We start from the raw sequence: 14,085 nt of genomic DNA, 5'->3' as shown, positions 1-14,085 counted from the left end.
TTTATTTAAAAGCAGTCACGGAGATGGTGGTCTGCTGTCTCCAGCAGGCCACCATCCCCGTGAGTGCCTAGACTCGCTATGGGGTCGCAAACAGCGACCCACCTCATAAATATTTATGAGGTGGGTCTTTGCGACCCCATAGCGAGTTGCAGAAGGTGTCTGAGACACCTTTCTGCATTCCAAATTGCGACTTGCAATTTGCGAGTCGCAGGGACTCGCAAATTGCAAATCACAATTTGGAATCTTTCTACATCTGGCCCCTCAGTCAGATACAGTCTTCAACATTATCCCATGGAGCATTTCAAAATTTGAGAAGACAGAAAGTTAAATCTGTGACTCTGACAACATGCTTGGTGTATCTGAATTCCGTTCCATCTCAGTCAGCCTAATACTGAGTCAAATATTCTCAGTTAAACATAAGCAGTGATTTTTGGTTGGTGGTGTAGGTTTTCTTGACTTTTTTGTCTCAAAGCTTAAATGGGGACAGTTGTTGTTTGGGGGTAATTTATTGTATTACATCTTTCTTATGTTGCATAAATTGGCTTTGGTTTTTTGTAAGCGTTGTGTTTAGCCTTTTCAACTGTTTAGTGTTGTAAAATAGTTAACACTTGTTCCTATATTAAGCCTGTCTGTTTTATACCATAGCTTTGAAGAGTTGAGACGGAAGTGAGAGCGGAGCTTTAATGAACGGTATAGCCCAGCTACGAAGAGCTCCAGGGTTTTAACAGCCACTAGAAGCCTGGAACACTCCTTTGTCAATGGAGCTGCCAGCATTCCAATGTTCCAATTTAAATAAAAAGCTTGAATTAATCTCTGCAACTGGTATATATTCAGTGCCTCATTTCAATGTATTGTGTTTTGCAAACAGTAGCACCACAGCCACAGATCAGGAATATATAAATTAGAAATGCCCTGCTCAAATAGGAACAGTCTTACCCAAACTGCCAGGCCATGTCCCCTCACAAGAGGAACATAAATAACATGATCCTTGTTTTGGACTTTGTATTTCATCAGCAAGGTGCAGCTTAACCCCAATGGCCCAGTAAGCATGGAAACCATACGTTGGCCTACCTGTCACCTATTGGCTATCTCACTTAGAAAAACAGGAAAGTGATTGGTGGAATGTTTGAATTAATTTCTGTCACAGGTATTAATCAAGGGCGCATGTCAATCCATCATTGTTTGCCCTTCAATACAAGACCAAGCCTAAATTATAAATGGTTCAGCTCAGTCTACAGTGAAATAGTGAGCATCAAAATGGACTGGAAAGCACCCTCAAGTATTTAGCAGTGATTCATTGAATCATTGAAAATACATCATGTATTTAATCTGGTGTTTGCCCTACAAAGTGTAGCACATGTTACTGAGCAGAATCACACCGTAGATAAGATCTCTTGAACAATGAACAACAATTGACTCCTAATCCCAAGAATGGTTACATTGTTTTAAGATTAACATTGAAAGACAATCCTGCTTTTTGGATGAATTTTCTGAGCAAAGCCTCAAAAAACACTGGAGTCATCTACATATAAATATTACCCAGTGGCAGGTGTCGCTAGGTAGTTATAGTTAGGATTGTGTTTCCGTAGGTAATGCATTTTGGTTTGCCTATTTCTTTAGCGCAGTTTTGCCTACTTTGTCATGAAAAGTTTCGGGGGGATTTGTCAAGCAGTGCCTGAGAAAAAAGGGGGTTGTAAAATCAAAAAAAATCCCCATGCATTTCCATTTTTGCAGTGCCACCACATAAAATACTGAATGGAATGATTCACAGATTGAACATTTTGTGATTTGGTGTAAAGCTGTACAGTAGTGTTAGAAAAATTAGGGTTAAAAAATATTTGTGTATCTGGATGGTTGGATCCGTGAGAGACTCTTGAGGGTTCTGCCGGAGCACCAGTCTAAATACAGAGTGTTCTGATTGGCTCAAGCAGCATTTTCCCCTTGGGCCAATTTGCTGTCAAAGTAGTCAGACTCCTGTGAAAGCGAGCACTCTGATTGGCGGCCACCAACATGATCAGAATGTCACTGGCATTCATTACAGGATTCGGTGCTCAGTCCTAAAGTTTAAAATAAATAATATGAGGGCAAGGTAGGGATACACTGCCCCATAGGCCCTGTGAGGGGGACTCAGAGTGCCCCTCCTGGGGCTAAAATAAAAATAAATCGGCACATTTTCTGCAATCCCTTGAGACACCCATGGACCCCTGGCAGAGCAAAAGCAAAAGAAAAATAAATTAGCAACCCACCATTCTTAAAACTATTTTTTTGGGGGGGGCGTGAGTGTGGGGGGTACTCGCTGAGCTGATTAAGGCCCTGGACACACCCTGGGACAAGTATTACAAAATTTTAGGCCTCGGGACCCAATCACCTGGGGCCGTCGCAGTTAGGATGTCTCATGGATCCCACCCAGAGACACAGTAGTTTCTCTACATGCACTAGCATTGGGAGGGACACATGTGTTTACTCCTGCTTGGTGGGGGACATTTTTAATTTACTGCCAAAAGGACACAAACATGCCTTCCTTGCCTGCAGTAGTGCAGACAGAGAAGGTAAGTCAGTTTCCAGCCAGCGTGGGATTCAAACATGCTTCCTCAGTAGAGTAGACATCTTTTATGTTTCCCTGCAAGCACTTCTGTGGGCAAAAAAAACAAAAAAGAACAAATATTGCCCCTGCCCAGAGGGAGCAAGCATAGATAGCTGTTTCCCCTGGGCAGAAGCGATGCTGGCTCCTGCACCATGAAGAGTGCCAGTTGGGGCTGTGAGGGCGCCTGCCCCCCTTTGCCCCCAACAAGTGGCTTGTGGGTGCCCTGGGTAGACACCAGGGCATCTCGCTCTGACCCCTGGAGATGGGCCCCCAGGGACCAGAGAAGGCTTAGGGAGGGGGACCGCTCATCCTCGACTTCACTGATATCTTTAGCTCCATTTATGAGTGCTATTAAGGTATGCACCAGTTTGCAGAGATGGTCAACAAGGCATTTTTAATCAGTAATTAAATTGACAAAACACTCATATTAAAAGACATCTGATGAGTATATATAATTACCAAAATTATATACTGCATCTGTTCACTTTCATATATGCTCCTTTGGTCTATTATAATAGTTAATAGTAGCCCTCTAAATACCATCTTTCAGAATTCCTTGTATTCTCTAATTACAATTGAACCTTAGATTTTATTAAGTAATTACATGACTTTCTGAGCATAACAAAATGGCTCACATCTCTGAGTCTGAGGGATCAGCTGATTTTCTTGTGTATCATTCTCACCTCATAAGTGTGTTTTTACAACACAAGTGAGTTTCCTTATCAAAGTGTAATTTTCTTCAGGAGTCAACCTGTCTTGTAGCATGCTTAAAAGCACAGGCAAAATGGTACAGATATATTTTTATTCAGCAGCTAGGTCACACATTCCACCTATGTTTGGTGAACTCCATTCATTTCATACTGACCCTTTTTGACCTTTTTAACTTTTAACTGTTGTTAAGTTTATCTTGTTTCACCTTACTACTTGTATCGCACACAACAGTATTCACCACAGATTTTACCATTGTATTGCTTCACTAATTTTGACATATACCTGTTTCCCTACAGCTAACACAAGGAAAAGACACAACAGCTGTCTTCTTATGAATGTTTATCACCTCTGCTTCTAACTTTAATACAGGTGGTATTCAAAAATTCATATTTAACTCTTGGGGGCACATTTATGAGGAATTGGCATAGGGCAGTACAGCAAACCTTTCTTCTGTGCTGCCATACGTCAATTTGAAAGGGCAGAAATGCACCGTATTTACACAGTACTGTGGATTTCTATCCTTGCCTCCTGTGCTGGCACACAAATTGCTGCCTGGCACCATCACAGGCACCCTTGTACCATGGTGCAAGGGTGTCTGCATTTTGTGGCAGGATTGTTTTTGTGCAAGAAGGGACACATCCTTCCCTTTTTAAACTACCACAGAAAGCTAAAACATAACCTCTTGAGATTTGAGAGCCACTGCTTATTATTCTCCAGAGTGATAGCTCTAAACATATATAAGACTTATAAGCAATATTACAATTTTCAGCACATCACACCTTCCAAATAGCAAGAGGTGCAAGTTAATAATTCTGTTTAATTCCTGCCTTATCTTAAATAACATTAGTGCTAAATTCAATTTAACCATCTGATCCAGCATAGGTATTATCCTGACCCCTAGATAATTTGCATTATGCACCATATGCTGGTCCCTCAGATTGAATCCCCAGGTGCAGAATACCTGAGTTTTGCCTTTGTTAGGATGATATCCTGCCAGTGCCCAAAAACTTCTAGCCTCATTCTCAATTTCCGTCTTTGCTCTTACTGGGTCTGGTGTTACCACTGCAATATCATCCACATAGCCCAGTATAATATAGTCAATATTATTTGCAGAAATCAGCCTCCTTATAGGAGCCTTAACCAATTGGGTAATAAAAGGGTCAATACAATGTAAGAAAAGAAGTGGTGAGCATGGACACTTCGGTTCTCCCTGGTTATTAACTTGCTCTCTTAGATACCCTCAATATCTGTAGTCTAGCTCTCGGGACCTTATATAGTGCCCTGTTGGCCTTGATGATGCTTGGGCTAAGTCGCTTCCACTTTAGGATCTCCCCCAATTAGCTCTAAGAGTTCCAGCAGAAGGCCTCCTATGCTTCTAGCAAGATTAGGTGCATAGGTGTTTGGCCTCTGTTATCTCAAATAAGGGGATTACCCTTCTAACATAATCCACAGGGTCATCACCAGAGATGAAGCCATGCTGATGGGGTGACACCAAGTTACCAATTACCTTCCTTAAGCGCATTACAAATATTTCAGCCTAGATTTGTACATCTCTATTTATTAATGAGATTGATAAGTAGGATCCAGGATTTGGAGAAAACTTCCCCTTTTTCCTAAAAATAACAATTTTAGTGGATCCCCAAGAGGATGGGTCCTCTCCCTCCCGCTGTACCCCCCAAAAAAGTTGAGGCCACAACCGTCTCTAATTTTGGGTAAAAAATCCTATATAGCTAGAGAGGAATCCTGTCTGGTCCTGTGTCTTTCCCCTGCACCACAGATATTACAGACTCAGCTAAATCTTTGGTGGATAGTGGATAGTTCCAAGAAGGCCCGATCTTCATCCTTTAAAACAACTTCTTCTATTGTGCTCAAAAAAATTGTATAGCTATCTGATGGATGGAGAGAATCTGTCCTCAGTATATAGCTCTTCGCAGAACTCCTTAAAAATTCTAATGATTTCCTCCAAAGTATCACATTTTTGCCCCTGTCTGTTCAATACAGAATCTATCCCCCTTTCTGTCTCCTTTTGTCTGATATGGAGTACTAACAATCTTCCTGTGTTTACACCATACTAGTAGCATTCTGTGTTATGGCTTGAAAATTTATTGATACTTCCTTACTTGAATACTGATTTATCCAGGCTTTAATCGCAGTAGTCTTCTGTTGTAACTCCTTATCATCTCTTTTCCCTGTTATCCACCTAATCTTTTGTACTTCCATAAGTGAGAGTTCTTAGTATAGTCCTTGGAACAGACTACATCCCTGTTTCTGCCTGTGCAAACTACAACTCAGAGTTTCACCTCTGATCCCATCAAACTGCGTTATCAGTGGCACTGCCTCTATTTATTGCCTTTTTACTTCAGTTAGGAGGCACTTCTTTTTGCTTCCCCACAGTTGGAGGATGCAGGTCGGCCGAGTTCAGGCGTAAGGACAACCCAACGCCCCTGCAGCTTGGCACGGAAGTCTGGGCCTGATGTCTCCAGACCTGAAAATACTGGATAAATTGTTTCTAGAACCAAAAACTCTGGACTTAGTCACCGCAGGAAACGTAATTCTAAAAGCAGTATCTCCCCCAGGGATACTAATTTGGGCAATGCGTAGTGGGCTCTAAAGGGCAGAATTAAGAAAAGTGATGCTGCACCTCGTGCAGCACCACTTTCCTTGTGCCCCTTAGTGCCCCCCTACTGCCACCATGTGTGCACCGTATTTAAAATACGGAGCACCATGGCGCAGGTTGGGGGGCAATAGCATAATTCTTTTTATACGTTAAAGATGTAATATGGAGGAATAGCGCCAAAAGTTTGGTGCCACTCCTGCAGAGAAAGGGGCCCAATATAAATAATGGTATGCCCCCTTTTATGTCCTGCTCTGAGCAGGCATTAAAAGTAGCGAAAATATGACATAAGGATTGCACCATTTTTTTTACCCCCCCCAACAGGGGATTGTCCCCCTTGCATGCATTGTGCCTGGCGCAGGCATAATGTGGCACAAGGGTTAACAAAGTGGCGCTATGCATGCATTTTGCCACTTCGTAAATATGGCACCAGATAAATGCCAGTTTTGCGCCGCTTTAGCATTAAATCAAATGCTGCTATGACGGCTTTAACCCCTTCTGTGCCCAGGACGTAATGGTTACGTCCTGAGGCACAGTGCTGCTGTGCCCAGGACGTAACCATTACGTCCTGTGCACAGAGCCCAGAGGGAGCGCTAGCGCTCCCTCTGTGGGGTTCCCCCCCACCCCCCCAAGTCAGGGATGGAAGGGGAAGCCCTTACCCTTCCACCCCCGACCCCCCAACCCCCCCTGTGACGTCAGCGCGCGAGCGCGCGCTGATTAGTCACAGGGTCTCCCCTCTTTCAATCCCATGGGGGAGGCCCTGAGAGGCTTCAAAGGGAAGGAAATGTATTTCCTTCCCTTTGAAGTCTCTCACAGGTTTCAAAAGCCGGATTGCTTGCAATCCGGCTTTTGAAACCCCACTAGACACCAGGGATTTTTTTTTTTTCAGTGAAATTGGCAAAAGGGAGCGACCCCTTGGGCAAGGGTCGCTCCCGGGGGGGCATTTTTTTAGGAAGGCCTTTTCTGCCCCCCCTGGGGGCAGATTGGCCTATTATTAGGCCGATCTGCCCCCGGTGGGGCAGAAACCTCTAGGCACCAGGGACCTTTTTTTTTTTTTTTTTGTGATGATTTCTTTTTTTTTTTAGGTGGGGAGCGATCCCTTAGGCAAGGGTCGCTCCCCTACGGGGCAATATATATTTAGGCCATTTCTGCCCCCCTTGGGGGCAGATTGGCCTATTTTGATGAGGCCAATCTGCCCCCAAGGAGGGCAGAAACCATTAGACACCAGGGAGTTTGTTTTTGCACGCGAATTTCACGCAACGGGAGCGACCCCTTTGGCAAGGGTCGCTCCCAGGGGGGGCATTTTTTTGGGAAGGCCTTTTCTGCCCCCCCTGGGGACAGATCGGCCTATTATTAGGCCGATCTGCCCCCAGGGGGGGCAAAACCTCTAGGCACCAGGGATCTTTTTTTTTTTTTTTCTTTTTGTTATGTTTTCTTTTTTTTTTTAGGTGGGGAGCGACCCCTTAGGCAAGGGTCGCTCCCCTAGGGGGCAAATTATATTTAGGCCATTTCTGCCCCCCTTGGGGGCAGATTGGCCTATTTTGATGAGGCCAATCTGCTCCCAAGGGGGGCAGAAACCATTAGACACCAGGGAGTTTTTTTTTGCGTGAATTTCACGCAAGGGGAGCGACCCCTTAGGCAAGGGTCGCTCCCTGGGGGGGGATTATTTTAGGCCATTTCTGCCCCCCTGGGGGGGGTAGATCAGCCTATTTTGATTCGGCTGATCTGCCCCCAAGGGGGGCAGAAACCACTAGGCACCAGGGATTTTTTTGTTTTTCTGTTTTACAGATGGGGAGCGACCCCCTTGGACAAGGGTCGCTCCCCTGGAGGGGCAAAATGTATTTAGGCCATTTCTGCCCGCTTTGGGGGCAGATCGGACGATTTTAGGTCAATCTGCCCCCAAGGGGGGCAGAAACCACTAGGCACCAGGGATCTTTTTTTTGCGCCGTCACACAAGGGGAGCGACCTTGTAGTCAAGGGTCGCTCCTCGGGGGGATGGGGGGTGGGGGGGGCAAAATTATTTTAGGCCATTTCTGCCCCCCCTGGGGGCAGATCGCCATATTGGTATTAGGCCGATCTACCCCCAGGGGGGGCAGAAACCTCTAGGCGCCAGGGCAATTTTTTTTTGGGTGTTTTTTTTGTGTTTTTTTTTTTTTTTTTTAGAGATGGGCAGCGACCCATCAGGCAAGGGTCGCTCCCCTGGGGGGCAAATTGTATTTAGACCATTTCTGCATCCCTTGGGGGCAGATTGGTCGATTTTAGGTCAATCTGCCCCAAGGGGGCAGAAACCACTAGGCAACGGGGATTTGTTTTTTGGCGCCAATGTCACGCAAGGGGAGCGACCCCGTAGGCAAGGGTCGCTCCGGGGGGTGGGGGAGTGGGTGTTCGGGGGCAAATTTATTTTAGGCCATTTCTGCCCCCCCTGGGGGCAGATTGGCCTATTATTAGGCCGATCTGCCCCCAGGGGGGGCAGAAACCTCTTGTTGACAGGGCACATTTTTTTTGTGTTTTTTTTTTAGTTTGTTTGTTTTTTTAGAGATGGGGAGCGACCCATCAGACAAGGGTCGCTCCCCTGGGGGGCAAACTGTGTTTAGACCATTTCTGCCCCCCTTGGGGGCAGATTGGTCGATTTTAGGTCAATCTGCCCCAAGGGGGCAGAAACCACTAGGCACCGGGATTTGTTTTTTGGCGCCAATGTCACGCAGGGGGAGCGACCCCGTAGGCAAGGGTCGCTCCGGGGGGGGGGGGAACGGAGGGGGTGTTCGGGGGGGAAATTTATTTTAGGCTATTTCTGCCCCCCGGGGGGGCAGAAACCTCTTGTTGCCAGGGCAAATTTTTTTTAGTGTTTTTTTTTTAGTTTGTTTGTTTTTTTAGAGATGGGGAGCGACCCATCAGACAAGGGTCGCTCCCCTGGGGGGCAAACTGTGTTTAGACCATTTCTGCCCCCCTTGGGGGCAGATTGGTCGATTTTAGGTCAATCTGCCCCAAGGGGGCAGAAACCACTAGGCACCGGGATTTGTTTTTTGGCGCCAATGTCACGCAGGGGGAGCGAACCCGTAGGCAAGGGTTGCTCCGGAGGGGGGGGGAACGGAGGGGGTGTTCGGGGGGCAAATTTTTTTTAGGCCATTTCTGCCCCCCCTGGGGGCAGATCGGCCTATTATTAGGCCGATCTGCCCCCAGGGGGGGCAGAAACCTCTTGTTGCCAGGGCAAATTTTTTTTGTGTTTTTTTTTTTTCCGTTTCTTTGTTTTTTTAGAGATGGGGAGCGACCCATCAGACAAGGGTCGCTCCCCTGGGGGGCAAACTGTGTTTAGACCATTTCTGCCCCCCTTGGGGGCAGATTGGTCGATTTTAGGTCAATCTGCCCCAAGGGGGCAGAAACCAATAGGCACCGGGAATTTGTTTTTTGGCGCCAATGTCACGCAGGGGTAGCGACCCCGTAGGCAAGGGTCGCACCTGGGCAGGGGGGGTTTGGGGGGGTGGGGGGTCAAATTTATTTTAGGGCATTTCCCCCCCCCGGGGCCGGCTGAGGTAGAGGCCAAAATCCACATGTAGGCACTTTGCAAAAAACACCTCTGTTTTCTGTGAAAAAATATGTTGTGTCCACGTTGTGTTTTGGGCCATTTCCTTTCGTGGGCGCTAGGCCTACCCACACAAGTGAGGTACCATTTTTATGGAGAGACTTAGGGGAACGCTGGGTGGAAGGAAATTTGTGGCTCCTCTCAGATTCCAGAACTTTCTGTCACCGAAATGAGAGGAAAAAGTGTTTTTTGGCCAGATTTTGATGTTTGCAAAGGATTCTGGGTAACAGAACCTGGTCAGAGCCCCGCAAATCACCCCATCTTGGATTCCCCTAGGTCTCTAGTTTTCAAAAATGTGCTGGTTTGCTAGGTTTCCACAGGTGCCGGCTGAGCTAGAGGCCAAAATCCACACGTAGGCACTGTTTTCTATGAAAAAATGTGATGTGTCCACGTTGTGTTTTGGGCCATTTCCTGTCGCGAGCGCTAGGCCTACCCACACAAGTGAGGTATCATTTTTATCGGGAGACGTGGGGGAACGCTGGGTGGAAGGAAATTTGTGGCTCCTCTCAGATTCCAGAACTTTCTGCCACAGAAATGTGAGGAACATGTGTTTTTTTAGCCACATTTTGAGGTTTGCAAAGGATTCTGGGTAACAGAACCTGGTCCCAGCCACACAAGTCACCCCATCTTGGATTCCCCTAGGTCTCTAGTTTTCAGAAATGCACAGGTTTGGTAGGTTTCCCTAGGTGGCGGCTGAGCTACAGGCCAAAATCTACAGGTAGGCACTTTGCAAAAAACACCTCTGTTTTCCTTAAAAAATTTGGTTGTGTCCACGTTGCGCTTTGGGGCGTTTCCTGTCGTGGGCGCTAGGCCTACCCACACAAGTGAGGTATCATTTTTATCGGGAGACGTGGGGGAACACTGGGTGGAAGGAAATTTGTGGCTCCTCTCAGATTCCAGAACTTTCTGCCACATAAATGTGAGGAACATGTGTTTTTTTAGCCAAATTTTGAGGTTTGCAAAGGATTCTGGGTAACAGAACCTGGTCCCAGCCACACAAGTCACCCCATCTTGGATTCCCCTAGGTCTCTAGTTTTCAGAAATGCACAGGTTTGGTAGGTTTCCCTAGGTGGCGGCTGAGCTACAGGCCAAAATCTACAGGTAGGCACTTTGCAAAAAACACCTGTTTTCCTTATTAAAATTTGGTTGTGTCCACGTTGCGCTTTGGGGCGTTTCCTGTCGTGGGCGCTAGGCCTACCCACACAAGTGAGGTATAATTTTTATCGGGAGACGTGGGGGAACGCTGGGTGGAAGGAAATTTGTGGCTCCTCTCAGATTCCAGAACTTTCTGCCACAGAAATGTGAGGAACATCTGTTTTTTTAGCCACATTTTGAGGTTTGCAAAGGATTCTGGGTAACAGAACCTGGTCCCAGACACACAAGTCACCCCATCTTGGATTCCCCCAGGTCTCTAGTTTTCAGAAATGCACAGGTTTGGTAGGTTTCCCTAGGTGGCGGCTGAGCTACAGGCCAAAATCTACAAGTAGGCACTTTGCAAAAAACACCTCTGTTTTCCTTCAAAAATTTGGTTGTGTCCACGTTGCGCTTTGGGGCGTTTCCTGTCGTGGGCGCTAGGCCTACCCACACAAGTGAGGTATCATTTTTATCGGGAGACGTGGGGGAACGCTGGGTGGAAGGAAATTTGTGGCTCCTCTCAGATTCCAGAACTTTCTGCCACAGAAATGTGAGGAACATGTGTTTTTTTAGCCAAATTTTGAGGTTTGCAAAGGATTCTGGGTAACAGAACCTGGTCCCAGCCACACAAGTCACCCCATCTTGGATTCCCCTAGGTCACTAGTTTTCAGAAATGCACAGGTTTGGTAGGTTTCCCTAGGTGGCGGCTGAGCTACAGGCCAAAATCCACAGGTAGGCACTTTGCTAAAAACAGGTCTGTTTTCTGTGATGTGTCCACGTTGCGCTTTGGGGCGTTTCCTGTCGCGGGCGCTAGGCCTACCCACACAAGTGAGGTATCATTTTTATCGGGAGACGTGGGGGAACGCTGGGTGGAAGGAAATTTATGGCTCCTCTCAGATTCCAGAACTTTCTGCCACAGAAATGTGAGGAACATGTGTTTTTTTAGCCAAATTTTGAGGTTTGCAAAGGATTCTGGGTAACAGAACCTGGTCCCAGCCACACAAGTCACCCCATCTTGGATTCCCCCAGGTGTCTAGTTTTCAGAAATGCACAGGTTTGGTAGGTTTCCCTAGGTGGCGGCTGAGCTACAGGCCAAAATCTACAGGTAGGCACTTTGCAAAAAACACCTCTGTTTTCCTTCAAAAATTTGGCTGTGTCCACGTTGCGCTTTGGGGCGTTTCCTGTCGCGGGCGCTAGGCCTACCCACACAAGTGAGGTATCATTTTTATCGGGAGATGTGGGGGAACGCTGGGTGGAAGGAAATGTGTGGCTCCTCTCAGATTCCAGAACTTTCTGCCACAGAAATGTGAGGAACATGTGTTTTTTTAGCCAAATTTTGAGGTTTGCAAAGGATTCTGGGTAACAGAACCTGGTCCCAGCCACACAAGTCACCCCATCTTGGATTCCCCTAGGTCTCTAGTTTTCAGAAATGCACAGGTTTGGTAGGTTTCCCTAGGTGGCGGCTGAGCTAAAGGCCAAAATCTACAGGTAGGCACTTTGCTAAAAACAGGTCTGTTTTCTGTGATGTGTCCACGTTGTGTTTTGGGGCGTATCCTGTCGCGGGCGCTAGGCCTACCCACACAAGTGAGGTATCATTTTTATCGGCAGACTTGGGGGAACATAGAATAGCAAAACAAGTGTTATTGCCCCTTGTCTTTCTCTACATTTTTCCCTTCCAAATGTAAGACAGTGTGTAAAAAAGACATCTATTTGAGAAATGCCCTGTAATTCACATGCTAGTATGGGCACCCTGGAATTCAGAGATGTGCAAATAACCACTGCTTCTCAACACCTTATCTTGTGCCCATTTTGGAAATACAAAGGTTTTCTTGATAGCTATTTTTTACTCTTTATATTTCAGCAAATGAATTGCTGTATACCCGGCATAGAATGAAAACCCACTGCAGGGTGCAGGTCATTTATTGGCTCTGGGTACCTAGAGTTCTTGATGAACCTACAAGCCCTATATATCCCCGCAACCAGAAGAGTCCAGCAGACGTAACGGTATATTGCTTTCGAAAATCTGACATTGCAGGACAAAAATTACAGAGTAAAACTTAGAGAAAAATGGATGTTTTTTTCACCTCAATTTCAATATTTTTCTTTTTCAGTTGTTATTTTCTGTAGGAAACCCTTGTAGGATCTACACAAATTACCCCTTGCTGAATTCAGAATTTTGTCTACTTTTCAGGTTTCTGGGATACAGCATTGGTTTCATGCCTATTTCGGTCACTGACTGGAAGGAGGCTGAAAGCACAAAAAATCGTAAAAATGGGGTATGTCCCAGTAAAATGCCAAAATTGTGTTGAAAAATTGGGTTTTCTGATTCAAGTCTGCCTGTTCCTGAAAGCTGGGAAGCTGGTGATTGTATCACCGCAAACCCTTTGTTGATGCCCTTCTCAGGGAAAAAACCACAAGCCTTCTTCTGCAGCCCATTTTTCCAATTTTTTTTAAAAAAACGAAATTTTCACTGTTTTTTGGCTAATTTCTTGGCCTCCTTCTGGGGAACCCACAAAGTCTGGGTACCTCTAGAATCCCTAGGATGTTGGAAAAAAAGGACGCAAATTTGGCGTGGGTAGCTTACGTGAACAAAAAGTTATGAGGGCATAAGCGCGAACTGCTCCAAATAGCCAAAAAAAGGCTCGGCACAGGAGGGGGAAAAGGCCTGGCAGCGAAGGGGTTAAGGTGGCCCTAGGGGCTACTAAATCTGCCTCTAAATGTGTTAAACTACACATGAAACCATGGCTTAAGGCACCATTCATAGACCTAAAATGGTGACTCAGCAAGTCAGACGTGTTGCGTGCTGTTTAACCCACTAGGAGAAGGCTGATAATAGTGTCTTGCAACAGATTGTTTGGTTTGCAGAACAGCTGAAGGAGTGGAGTTGGCTTTTAAAATAGTGCATTTTAGGCATTTTGACCTCCCTACAAAAGACCTAATTTAGAGTCTGGTGGGTAGATGTCCTCCATCACAATCATGGCAGATATCCCATCTGCCTTATTGCAAGTGCATTATATTCTATTACAATTGCAATTATCCATCATGTTTGTGACAGAGTATCCGTCTTCCAAACTCTAAATCAAGCCAATATGCTGACTCAATTTGTTAGTAGCTGATCTGGCAGGACCATACTAGAAGAGCCTGATAGCAACATATATCTCAATATTAGATATTCAGGTGGTTCTGTAGAGGCTGCATCTCCATATTTAATTTCTGTTTTAGGAAGTTAGTGGTCTAAACTCACTGCTTCCTAGAGTCTTCCCAACGGTAGTAGGATAGGTCTTACCTCAGTAAATAGAGGTTGCTTTAAAACAGTCCAGTTGAAGTCAATGAACAATATAAGATACTTCACTGACAAGCTGTCAAAATCAAAGTGCAATCCTTCACTGACTGTCAATGGACAGGCCATTTCATAAACAACCAACTCACATTGAGTTGAACTTAAAACACAGCTATTAAAAC

Source organism: Pleurodeles waltl, chromosome 1_2, assembly GCF_031143425.1.
Source record: "Pleurodeles waltl isolate 20211129_DDA chromosome 1_2, aPleWal1.hap1.20221129, whole genome shotgun sequence".
NCBI lineage: Eukaryota > Metazoa > Chordata > Amphibia > Caudata > Salamandridae > Pleurodeles > Pleurodeles waltl.
Note: the sequence above shows the minus strand (reverse complement) of the source record.